Raw genomic sequence first — 14,256 nt, 5'->3', positions numbered from 1 at the left:
CCTTTTCTGGTTGGTAACGGTTCATCTAGAGCAGAAGTTGGCAAACTGTGACCAGGGAACAAATCTGGCCCACCACCTGCTTTTACAAGTAAAGCGTTATTGGAACATGGGCACATCCATTCATTTCCATCCTGTCTATGACTGCTTTCATGCCACACTGGCCTGTCGAGTGGTTGTGATGGAGGCCCTATGGCCTGCCAAGGTGGAAGCATTTACTAACTTTCTCCTCACAGAAAAAGTGTGCCAACCTGTAGGGTAGAGGAAAACTGCTGCTCTTGTATTCTGCAGTTATTCTAAAGCCCTATTCGTTCTAACGGGTTATCTCTCACTTCTTGATTTTTACACGATACGTTCCTTTCTCTTATCTTATTTTGTTGAGCATGATCTCTAATATTATGTAAAAAGTATATCCAAGAAAACAGGCATTCATGTGGTAGTGCAGAACTTTAAATGAACTAGTCTAAAGGTACTCCCTGTCAGTGACATTTGTGGTAGGTTTTTAGAATATATTATTTGCAGATTAATGAAGTATTCCCCTATACTTAAATTTCTAAAAAAAAAAGTGCATCTTTTTCATAGATAGGTGCTTCATGAAATGCCTCTTCTGCATCTATTGAGATCATCAAATGATTTTCTTCTTTTATTCTGTAGTGTACTAGATTATATTGATTTTTTTTTAATGTTAAAACATTCTCACATTCCTGGGATAGACCTTACCTATTATATAATGCAGTAGTTTTTTTAATGTGCATTTGGATTCAGATAATTGGTATAATATTTAGGATTTTTGCATTTATTTTATAATTCTTCTCTGGTTTGGATATTAAAGATATACTTAACACTTCAAATGGGTTACACAGTTTTTCTTCTTTTTCTATTTTTTTCTGTAAAAACCGTGATAAAGTAGGAGTTATCTATTTCTTGAAAGTTAGTTAAACCTATTTATGAAAACATCTTGGCCTGGGACTCTTGGAGAAAAGTCTTTGATTGTAATTTCCATTTATTTAATTTTTTATGCTATTTTTAAAAACTCTCTTCTTGTCCCAATTTTGGCATTTTGAAATTTTTCCAAAATTTCCAAGAATTTATCCATTTTACTTAGTTTTCTAGCTTATTAGTATATAATTATTCATAACTTTTAAATGTTTTATTCTGTTGCATTTCTAGTCATTCCCTCTTTTGATTTTATATTGTGAAACTATGCATCTTCCTTTATATTATTGATCAGTTTTACAAAAGTCTTATCTATTTTTTTGATGTTGTCAAAGAATAATTTTTAGTTTTGTTAATCTTTTCCTTTTCTTTTGTTCTCTAAAGATTTCTGCATTAAATTGTATTTACTTTGATGTTATACTTAATTTTGCATTTCTTTTCCGTTTAGCATATAATAAACAGTTTCTATTTCACTGCATAATCTTCATCATTGTAATTTTAAAAGACTACCTAATATTTCTAATTTTTTGAGCATTTAAAAAATTTTTCAATTTTTTATTATATCCTATGCTATATCAAACACCTGCATCATTTTATGCCTCTGAACTTTTTTCTTAATATTCAATCTGCAAGAGTAAACAATAGGTCTAAAATTTAAAAACCGAACAAATTCACGAACACGTATGGCTTCCGTTATGGGTTGCCAAGTTTTATTTTAAAAGAGCAGATTTGTGTTATTGTCACTAACTGTATATAACATCATTGCTATATCCTCAATAGTAGCAGATATTAAACATTTATATTTTGGGGCAAAATCTGCAGTTTTGTGGCTTTACATACCATGTGTATGTTGAAAACATCTACAGCTATATCTTCCACCCACATCACTACCCTGAAGTCCGGACTGACATATCTTACTGCCTACTGAGCATCTCCATTTGGATGCCAATCGTGCAGCACACAAATAGCATGTCCCACAAGAAATTCCCGATGTTTATTTCAGCCTCCTCAACCTCCTCATCTCACCTCCATTCTCGAAACCTGCTCCTTTGACACCTGTCTTTCCCCTCTTGGAAATGGCAACTCTGTTCCTCCCCTTGCTTGAGCATAATCTCCAGTCATCCTTGAATTTTCCCTTCCACAATTTGCATCTAATCTATCAGCAAAACCTCAGTTGTAAAATATTCCGAGAACCGACTACTTGCCATCCCCACTATCTTCCTCGTCATCTCTCTGTTGAATTATTAAAACTGATCTCCTGCTTCTATTTATTTTCCCACTTTTGCATCCTACATTCTACTCTCCATGTGCAAAAACACAAATTTTAAAATAAAATCAGATCAAGTCACTCCTCTGCTTAAAAACTTCAAATGGCTTTCCATCACATTTAGAGTAAAAGCCCCAAGTTGCTACGATGGCCTATAATGCCCTCCAAGGTCAATCTCTGATCTCCCCACTCCTCTTTGCTTCCACCCCTTTTCTCAGGGCATGAAACACTCTCCTTTCCCAACATCCACCTGGCTTTCAGGTCCCTCAGGTCTCTGCTGAAATGTCTCTTAGTTGTGAGGCCTTCTGTGAGTGACAGCTCCCCTTTCCCCATGCCCTGTCCCCATACACTGCTTTCTTGGTACTTCTCACCATCGGACACAATGTATTTACACGTTTATACGTTCATTGTCTATAGCCCAAGTAGAATACACGAGCTCCACAAGGGGAATTTTTCTCGTTTTGTTCATGTAGTAAGTGCTCTGTAAATATTGAATGAGTGAATTTGATCAACATAAAATATTATCTATAAATATTTCATTTACTTGACTAATAGTGATTCTATATGCTTGCTGCTAATTTTTTTAATTTGAATTGTCTGTTTTTATTCTTTCCTGATTGCTACCTTGATTATTCCTTATAACATAAACCTAAATATTTTAATACAGTTCTTTCAAATTTTTCACATTCTGTTGTGTTTCCTTTATTTTGTTTACATTATTTTTTACGTGTGGTAAATTTGTTTGTGGTCGTATCTGTGAACCTTTCCTTTGTAATTTATTTTATCATCTCTATTTTCTACTATTTTATCTTTCTTCTCTATAAATGTAATGCTTTAAGCTTTCTGCAATTTATTTTTACACATGGTGAAAAAGGTGGATTATCCAAAAATAATTGCTTTCCCACCTTCTTGAATAGCAAAAATATTATTTTCCCATTTTCTTGAACAGTTGCCCTAACACCATTTATGAAACGATTCTTCTTTTGTCCACCGTTTGACGTTGACTACATTTTTAATTACAACTGAATCTGGAAATTTTCCTTCCACATGAATTTAAATTTCTGTATTGGCACTAGTATATTACTTTATTTTTTCATTTTTCAGAATATTTTTGAGACTATAAATTTTAGAATAATTTCAAAATCATTTTTTGACTTTTATTATTTTTTTTTTCAAATTAGACTTTTGGTAGAATTATGTTAGCCCTACACTATCCAATATGGTAGTCGTTAGTCACATGTAGCTAGTGAGGACGTGGAAGTGGCTAGTGCAAACTGAGATGTGCTGTACACACCAAATATCACACACTTAGTACAAAAACAAGAAAGCAGAATATCTCAATAATTTTTATCATGTTACATGTCAAAACGGTAATGGTTCAGATATATTGGTTTAAATAAAATATATTATTAAAATTAATTCCACCTGTCTCTTCAGACTTTTTCTTTTCTTTTTTCCACATGGTTTCTTAATCATTTTTATTCTCATACAAATACATATTCTCATGCAAAGTGGTTCTTTGTACTTTTCCTAGAGTGACTAGCAGAAAGTTTAAAATTATACATGTGGGTCACATTTTATGCATATTCAACAGTGCTGAGTTAAATATTCAAATCATTTTTAATATTAGAAGGAGATTTGCCTATTTGTTTTCCCTTTGAAAGAACATAGTATGGACCTGTACTTAAGCCTTCTTGCACATAAGCAAGTAAACAATCGGTGTGTCTAGCTTCATCATCATCATGCCTATGTATGCGAACACTGTCAGGATCTTGGCGTTGGGCACATGGGTAGATGGCATGCCATTACAGTGCAGTAGGAATATGAAAGACTTGGAGGAGAAAAAAGATGAGCTGGGCTTGGGACATGTGGAGTATGAAGGGTATGGTCAACATCTAGGAGGACATACCTCCTCGTCTATGTGGTTGTATATATAGGTCTGAAGCTCAGGAGAGAATTATGAGCTGACAGTACTGATGTGAGTGCCATTAGTCCATTATTTGGCATTAAACATCCATAGGATCTTATCTCAACTGTTTACTGATTAAGATGTTTGCTAGTAAAGCTTTGTATTTTTCAGGAGTATTTTCATTTTAATGAGATACTTTTCAAGACCAAAAAAACCTTAGAGACCTAGATGAGAATCTGTTTGGGGAAAAAGATGGGCAATACACTGGGAATTATTTTGAGATTAGCCTTCTCCTAAGAAGGGTATGACTGAGGAAAATGCTCTAGAAAACTGTCTACATGATTGAGTCGAACCAGGGAGGAATTCAAGGGTAGCCACATAGTCTAAGAGAGAGAAGAATCCAGCCAAGGATGATCAGCCATTCTACTGAAATATTTGCATTTATTGATGGGAGCACTGTAGGGGTGGTGTGGAGTAGGTGAGAGGGTAGGATGGAGGCAGCACATGAGCCAGGGAACACAGCTTATGATAGGGATAAAAATAGAGAAGGCAGTTGAGAATAGTAAGTAGATTGCGAAGTGGACTGTTACTAAATAAAGAACGAACAGGTGCCCACAGCTCCTGGGCTCCCTGGCGTGAGTGACCTTGCTGCAAAGGTGAACGTCCTTCCCCATGGCTCAGAGGGCGAGCTCACTCTGCCTCCACAACACAACCGAAAAGGGCCTAGTCTAAGAGCCACGACTAGCTAAGGAATTCTGAACCCTCTTCTGGGGCTTTTTCCCCTGAGGTCTACTCACTTTGTAAGCCCTGCTGACTAGTGTCTGATGTCCAGATACAGTTCGGTCACAGCCTAAGTGTGATCAGGTGAGGTGCATTCTAGTCTCCGCTGTGGCCTTCTTGCTGGTCTCCACAGCTGATGGAGGCCAATGGACTCTCAGCGAGTCCTCCAAACAGCCACCAACTCTCTAAGAGATCCTCGGACAACTACTCAGGCACTTGCTGAAAGAATGTTCAGAAGCCCCCCTCCCAACTGAGACCCTCCCCATCCCGTCCAGGAATCCCTGGCTGGAGTTGATTGCTTCTGGCTGGTTCCATTTTATAAATGCGAACTGACAATAAAAGACTAAGAGAAGATTCTCACAGAACATTTAGGATAATTGGGAACTGCTTTTTGAAGCTTCTTTTTTTTCCTTTTTGGTTAAAGATTGTGTCATCCTTAGCTCCTTCACCCCTTAGCTCTGTATTTCATGAAGGTGAGAGACAATGAGTCACTTGTCAGCAAGTGGAGAAAATTGAGCTATAAACAGGAGCTCTGATTTTCACAGTCTTGTTTTAATTACGGATAGTTTTTCTCGTTTGCAACTTTCATGTGGGAGAATTTTGTAAACGAAAAATCAATATAGAGAAACTTCTCAGTGGAATATATAGACACATATGTAGATGATAGAGAGAGAGAAAGAGATAGATAGATAGACAGATAGATGGTAAAAGAGAGAGAGAGAAAGACTACTACTTGTTTTTAGTGCTAAGGGCAACTCTTTTGTTAAGAAGTATTAGCTGATCCAGAAGATGTTGTATGGGAGTCACATTTGGTGGTCTAAAAGTTCCAGGTCTTTCTGACTGGTTACCAGCAGCTCACTCACTTAAATCCTCTCCCTTTCTCTTTCTCACTCCTCCTGAACCTAAAAGAAAATATTTATGATTCACGTAAAATTGGTCCTTTTTAAGGCCAGCCCCAGTTTGGCATTACATAAAAAAACCCACATGACTCCAGCTCCAAAAGTCATTGGGAATTGCTGTGGGTCTCCACTGAATAGCTCTTGAAGACTTCCGCGTGGGAATTAGGCAGTAGGGTTTACAGAGCTCGTTATGAATCAAACTTCCTCAAACCCTTCAGCGGACGTGCCCTCCTCTCCCCTGGATTCTCTGTGGTTACATGGATCTCTGCACGCTCCCAGCCCCATTCTGAGCCTGTCTTTTCAGATGAGCTTTCTCTAGGTAGAGCAATCCGCTCCCTCCCTAAAAAGGAGTAATAGCACGTGTGTGTTTGGGCTGGGAGGGGTGGGGTGGGGGGGTTAATTACTTATAATTTAATATTTTTGTTTTTCTCATACAGAGACTGACCTTTTCTTTCTCATTAGAAAGTTAAAGATATATGGAAATGCAAATTTGTCCTTGTGGTATTAAAGATTTCTTTCAAAAGTTATAAAGTATATACGTAACAGGTTGTTCTCCCTTGAATCCTGAGATGGGTGACTCCTAGACAAGGAGGGAGGAAGGAAGGAGCGGAAGGAAGCTGGGAATCATGCTGGGACAGCAGAGGAAGTGCGTACCTTTCTTTCTCTTGGAGAAAGGAGCAGTGGAAACCTCAGCGATGAGTCTGAAGACCTGGCCTCAGGCTTCGGCAGGCTGCTTCCTGCTTGAACAGGCCACTCAGTCACATGGTGCCTCAGTCTCCCCACCAGTAAGTGTGGAGTAATGGTACACCTATCCTCATCCAACCTTAGCTGCTGCCCCGACAAGTGAATCAAGAGGCTTTGGTGCTGATGCTGAATGTGTTCCTGAGCAAGGCAAGTCTGCTCCCCTCTCAGCCTCAATCTCTCCACCCATTAAATGGGGTTGTGGTGAGGCACGCAGGAGGTGGCAGGAATGAAGCTGCTTGGAAAATTATGTGCACGATCCAATATAAGAGACTTCATGGATTCAAGAGAAAGAGTCATGGTTCTGTCTCCTCTCTGTGAACTTCTTGGGAAGGTTTTTGGTGTAGGGAACTGTCCTAGTTTGCTAGGGCTGTCAGAACAAACACCACAGACTGGGTGACTTAAACAACAGAAATTTACTTCCTCTCGATTCTGGAGGCTCGAAATCTGAAACCCAGGTGTCAGCAGGGTTGGTTTCATTCTGAGGCCTCCCTTCTTGGTTTGCAGATACTTTCTCCCTTTGTCCCCACACGGTCTTCCCTCTGTGTGAGTCTGTGTGCTAATCTTCTCGTCTTATAAAGACACCAGCTGTATTGGATTAGGGCCCACCCCAATGACCTCCTTTTACCTTAATTACCTCTCTAAAGAAAGGCCCTATCTCCAAATACAGTCCCTTCTGGGGTTTGGGTGTCAGGACCTAACATATGAATTTGGGGAGGACACAGTTCATCCCATAATTGGGACTGTCACCTTTCTTTTTGAGATATTAATTTTGCTTTCAAGATTTTGTTATATTACTGACTTACTGTAACTGCCTTAAGTTGTTTTGTGAACAGCCAGGCTAATGTTCTGATTTCTTCCACAAGTGTCCACTTGTAATTTGAAGAAATGTTGAAATTCTGAATTCTGTATTTTCAGGCTTTGTGTTGGTTAAGGTTTCAAGCAGGAGCAGTAATGTCCTTAAGACCTTATTCGTCAATCTCCTTCTAGATTTGCTTATGGTTTTCCGGCCAATTCACGAAGAAATAAACATTACGAGTGATTCATCTTAGCTGACGATCAGCTTCCAAAAAGGAAAGGCCACTTCCATTGTAAAGATCTGTTTAAAGTAGTGATTCACTGTTAATTGCAATTGCGCAAACCATCTTCTGATGACCATGTAAACCTACCACTTTTCTGTGCTTTTGTAGATCAAAGATAAGGAAATGGAAACTATAATTCTCGGTGGTCTCAGCAAAAATTGTACAAAGTGATGAAGTAGGCAGGATTATCTCTTAGGAAATGCTTATCTTCTATAGCTGTTAGAGTGACAGATGTAGAATATATTTAAATGTACTTCTAACATAGGTAGATGTAGATACAGACATAGGTATGGCTATATGGATAGATGTAATTCATTTTCTCCAGTCTCACCACCTATGGTAACAATGGAGTCAGCTTAACAGAAACAATTCAAGTTCCACTAGCTTTTTAAAGCTTGTCCCTGATCAAGAAGCAGCTCAGCTTCCTCACTAGGTCTTCAGGGAAACCTAAGCACAGATGAGAGTTGAGCTTAAAGAGGCATATGTCATCATATTGAACTGAAGATCAACCCTTCTTTCTGAAGACTGAAGTGTCCTTACTGAGGCAAATGTCTGTGTCTGAATCTGCTCTGACACGGGGTCTCTCTTGGAAGCCTCTTCAGTCCCCTTGCAAATAGATTCTAGTTGACCTGGATGGCAATTCCCCAGACATATCCGTGTACTCCTGAATCCTGGCAACAAGTCAAGCAAGGACTCCTGCCACATCTAAAATACTTTATATTGAGCAATTTTACCAAGCACTTCCCTTTACCTTATCTCTTTCAAATCTCAAAGTAGCGATGTGTGTTAAGTATAATTGTTCTAATTTTGGAGATGAGGAAACTGGACTGCAACATGATTAAGCAATTTGCCAAGGTCACACCTCTAGTCAGCGGTGGTTGTAAGATTAGAACTCACACATTTCAGAATCAAGTCCAGGGAGCTGAGAGTCCCTCTATGTATCTGGGGTATGGGATTCAGTGACACTCTCTTCTCTCTGTTATCTAATTGTGTTGGCAGACTTTAAGGGTTGAGGAACCAGCTGTGAGAACTGGAAACGCCTACAGTTGGGATCCAATATGTATGATTAACTAGGAGAGGGGAGAATGACAGAAGGCAATTTGTAAAAAGGAATTGCGGGGCCCCCCTGAAGGAATTGATCCAAAGAGGGAAGAACCAGTGTGGAGTAAAAGATGTGGATCCAGTGTGGGGCTATCACTGGAACCCGCTGTCATGCCAGACCACCTGGCTGTCTCCTCACACTGTGAGGAGGAAGGCTTGTATTTAAACTTACTGAGCTCTCGTAGTTTGGGTCACACACAACTCTGCTGACCCACTACGCTGAGAGAGTTAATCCAGAGGAGGAAGAGGCTGCTTCCTAATTTTCCAAAGGAGATGGTTTTTAAGCAGACCATTACGTGATGGTTTGCAGTCAGTGGCAGCAAGCAAAAGAGCAATGGTCCCAAGGACATCGTAAGGGTGCATCTGACATCTTCCTAAGATAGCGTCCCGAGCCCCGGTTCGGGGTACACCTTGGAGATGATGGGCCCAGATGGATCCATGGGCACACAGACATAATCCCTGGGGACTCTCATAGGTAAGAGAGAGGAAACCTCAGAATTTGGCTGAATGGGGTCACTGAGCTGAAAGGTGAGTCTAAATAACACAATGACCTCATTTGAACCCACGGGCCGCTGCTGTCAGAGACAGAACTAATATTTCTGGCTTTTGGAATAACAGTTTATTGTTTGTGCCTGGTTAATGGTTCCAAGGATGAGGTTAGAATATACCTAGGTTTTTAAATATGAGTTTTGTTTATTCCAAGTCTTAGCATGACTGACAGACTTCATAACTGCATGCACAAATTCCCTCTTTATTTAGTTTTTCCCATGGCCTAGCATCGTCTGGAGTCCTGGTCTAACAGTAAAATAATGTTCTTTCTCCAGATAGTGCTGTAAGTTCAGAGATACATATCGGTGAACTTTTATTTTCAGAAATAGCATGGCTGTGGATCTAAAATATCCATTTGTAAGGGTTACATTTCAGCTGCCATTTGAGAGGTGTTGACATTTGCTTGTTAAAGGTTTAAGGACTGAGAATTTGAAGAGTTTTCTTTCCTTTATTATTCAATATTGACTGAGACTCAAAGAACACTTGGGCCCAGAGCTCAGAATTTGTATTTACGTGATGAGGTTAGAGAGGTTTTCTAAGGGTCGCTTTGAGCTCCCAGCCTAGAGACTCTTTGAGGAAACCTATTTCTTTGAGGGGAGAAAATGAAAGAATCTCTTCCTCCCATTGTCTGCCACTACAGACACCCAACTCTGGGAGCAGGGTGCTTCCAAAACGGATTGTCTTCATTCAAGCTGGTGCTATGAAATATTTCTGTTTTCTTTCCTTATTATCTAAAGGAGAAATAAAAGTTATACTCCAAGTATCATCTATTCTGTGGATACTCCCCATTGCAAAACCTAATTGTTGGGCCTCTAACTTAACCCACTTCCCCTTCAGGAAAAGGGAAATTTGAGTTCAGAGTTAAATAAAGCTCCTCTCTGTTCCATTTAATTACAGAAGTGGAGGGTGAATAACCTGGGAAAAATCTATGTATGCATAGAGATTTCCTTGAAATCAGAAAAAGATTTTGTTAAAATTTTCAAATGCTTTCAATTAAGAAAACCCTTTATGAAAAAAATTATTATTTGCCTTTGTAGCTAAAGTTGTGGGAAAGAAAAAAAAATCACAGACTTAAATTTTAAAAATCAAAATTTTGCTGTTTATGAGAAGAATATTTCAATAAGGAAGGAGAACTCTCGCCGGTCAGGAGTTAGGGGTCATCCCACCGTGTTCCTCATACTTGAGAATTATAGGCTGTCTTTATGCCTCAGTGTTCGCAGGTCCAACCCCTCCTCCTACAATGAACACACACATATTTGTCATGGGAATCGTTTTCTGGGAATTGAGCCATGATCTCCAGGAGAGGGAGGGCCTTGTGCTCACAAGTAAATAACTTTTAAAGTGAAAACTAATAATATACATTTGAAAATATGGTAAGTCACAGTGTTTGTTTAAAAGAACAAAGAGGATATGACGCTGAGGCTCTGTAACGAGCCCCTGATGGTTTGTCAAGGAAGTGAAACATACAGGATATTTTTTGTTGGTTGAATGCTAGTTAGGATATATAACATAAAGCTCTGCTGGTTACAACGCTGATGCCACTTCACCAACCATTTACTGAGTCTTTGTTGTATGTCAGACTTATAGGACAATTACTGACTCATCTAACACCTTCAATGACCCAAGGAGGCAGCACTATTTTCATCTCGTTTTAAAAATGAGGAAACTGAATCATAGAGAGATTAAGCAAAATGTTTCAGGTCCCACGGTTTGTAAGATGGGGGAAAGGGTTTAGACAGGACTCCAGAGTTGCTACATAGTACATCATCCTGAGACACTGGAACGTAAACTTGGAAAAAGCTCCATCTTCCACTATATTATTAGAACTCGCACACAGTTTCAATAGCAAATAGATTGAAATTCCACCTTTTAGTAGTAGTATTGTCTCAAAACTGGACAAATTTAAGAAATCATGCAGTGTATTTGACGAAGAAGATGACATTTGCTACTATTTAATTATAAGCAACCTCGTGAAAATTCGTCATTGTATCAAGTAGATTATTTCGCTTTTACATAAAAAATCAAGTATTAATTTCTTCCAAGTACTTAAAAATGATCTTCTTTCATTCAATTTATTTGAGTGACATATATATATATAGTGATATATATATTTACTCAGTTTCAGTAGAAAATTACCAATTAGATTCTAAGGGTTTAAAGCTAATGAATGCTAAATATGTATGAAATAATTCAATCTGTTGTAATAACAATGTTAAGCACCTGCTTTAAAGTGTGAAATGAGAACAATATCAGGGTGTTCAGAATTCACTGGACTGAGAAGTCACTATTTTTGTGGTCCACATAAACGACTTCATGAGAACAGCGGCCCATGACTCACCATTTCTTTTCCTCACATTTCTGTGCTCTTTTAACATAGATAAATTTAAGAATTGTGTCTACTCCTTTTTTTCTAAAATACATTTGTCTTTTAAAATGGAAACACATATAGTTTCAGAGTTAGGATGATGCTAACGTGATCAATAGAGAGATTTTTAGAAGTGAAGAAATCAGTGAGCTTAATGAGTCAGACTCTAGTCAAAGAGTACGAGCGGGTCATATTACCTTATAAAGAGAGATTCCAAAGAGCTACTATTTCAAAACATGTTCATCCTTGTGAAGAAACAGGACATAAATCACAGCTCCATGAATCAGGAAATTAGTGGTTATACTTTTAGCGTGCCAGATCTTTGGAGAAAGGCAAGATTTGTTTTTGTAAAGCAACAGTTAAAAATAATAACTAATTGATGCACCAAAGACTAATTTTGATAAGGAAAAAGGATGGAAAAGATAAATAAAATCACATGGTGATTATCAGTAAATACTCCTAGTTAAATTAACAAAAAATATTGGAAAAGAAGAAGTACTTGAATGAAAGAGATGAGTCAAAACCCGGGGAGCTGGTGGTGTAGAAAGCAAGACTAACAAAATATTTAATCATAATACTCTTCTTATGATTGGAGGAGGAAATGAGATTAAAAGCTACAAAAACAAATTTCTTATGGTTTTAGAAGTGTACTTTTTAAAACTATTTAAGCACTAGGATTTAGTTCTCTTTTTTAATATGAATATAAGAAATAAAAAAGGAAACTTTAATTGCAAAAGAATTCAAATTCCTGAATTAATCTATTCATTTAAAACTATTAAAGTAAATGTTTTAATCTGGAATTTTAATAATTCGTGCTTTCAAGAAGAGTGTGGATCCAGGGACAGGAATTTTAGTTGCGAGACGCGAATTGGCTCTCATAACTACCCCTGAGAACACCACGGCATGGACGTAACACGATTTCTGTTTCCTTAACTAAAAGTAAATTAGTCAGTCATTTTCTAAGTTCTCCTATGTGCCTAGCACTGAAGTAGACACGGAGGTATAGAAGAGGTGAGTAAAACACAGATTTTGCCTCAAGAAACTTGCAAATATAGCAGAATTTTTTATCGGTTATTAGCCGTTTCTTATTTCTTCTAATGTGCTTTGAAAAAGACAGAACATATCCAGGCATTACGAATGACAAAAGGAAACAATTGGAAATAGTTTCAGTAAAGTCTTCTTGCTTATAATTTCGAGCAGGAAATAGCTATCAATACTGTGAAGTCTTTATTTCATTACAGGGTGTATATGATCTACACTTTAGTTCACTACGATCCAGCCCCCAAACAGAGTTTGCCACACAATTTAGGGATTCTGCAATGTGAGGGGCTCTCAGAGCATCACTGATCTGTGTTTGGATCACTCACAAGTTACCACAAGTTATCTGTGTGAGTTGAGCTCAGGCTATAAACAGTCTTGTTACGGGCCGTCTGCGGGCTCACTGGCTCAGAACCGTCCTTGCTTGTGTCATGGCCTCTTGAGTCCACCTGGGCTTGGTCTTGCCCCTTAGTGCACTCTCCTGGGCTCTCTCTGCCTCCTCTCCTTTTTACTTATTTTTTTCAGTGTTTCCTTCACCTTTATCCCTACTTTGGTCCTCTATTCTTGAATTTTTAGTCTCAACACACTCTAGCACTCATACTCAATTGATTATGAGCCAGAAACAGAATTCTAGCTATGTTCACCCCTGGAGATAGCACATTTCTTTACAATAGCTCTTTTATTTAAAAAAACCATAAAAATTACATACCTAAGATCTTATATTTCCATCTGATTTCAATATCTCCGCTTTCCTGTCTCTTCTCCCCTCATATTGATTCAGAGTTTATTTCCAGAACTCTGTAACCACCCTGTTGTGGGAGAAGGGGCATTTTTCTCATAACAGATGACATTGCATAGTCTCTGTGGGCAATGTGTAAGTAAAGCAGAGCGCTGTATAATTATTTAAAGACACAGTCTGTTGCAATAATTCCACCTCAAATCTTTCATTTCCTGGCTTAGTGGGTTCTCCATATTGGCTCCAATGTCTACCCGTTAAAAATGAAGAAACCAAGTGCTGGGAAAAGAATTCCAGTGTCCAGGCTCCTATCCCATTTTGCTTCTCCCAGAGATAGATAGTAACAAAGGTCTTTAGTATACAAGATAAATGAAACTAACACTAATCCCTCTGGTGAGGAAGGTGCAGTCCATGAGGAGGAGGAGGAAAAGACCTCCATTTCAGTTTTGCATTTCTCTGCTTTCTCCTTGAAGAGCAGATTCCCAGCCCCACACCATCCACCTCTCCCTGACCAGGGGCCGTCCAGCCTTTATCTGCCCATTGACACTTTTCCATCCAGTGAGATCAATTATTCTTCTCAGTTAATGGCCTTGAGTCCTCACGTCAAATCTGCCCTTAGGTACAATTACTAAGAAATTGGCTCTTACTTTACTGCTCTTTATGACCAAATTCCCAACCACCTTATCCGTCCATGCCTGGGGCACTGGGTGGATTGCTGAGGCACAGGCTAATTTTCTCTCTGACTAAAGATTCATCTTGCTCTAAAGTTTAACGTTGGAAACAATCATCCTGGGGACAAAATACGCGTTCTTGATGGCTGGATCTGAACTCCCTGCTCCTCTGCTCTGCCCATCTC

Source organism: Equus caballus, chromosome 9, assembly GCF_041296265.1.
Source record: "Equus caballus isolate H_3958 breed thoroughbred chromosome 9, TB-T2T, whole genome shotgun sequence".
In the NCBI taxonomy this organism is placed as follows: Eukaryota; Metazoa; Chordata; class Mammalia; order Perissodactyla; family Equidae; genus Equus; species Equus caballus.
This window is presented reverse-complemented; position numbering follows the sequence as displayed.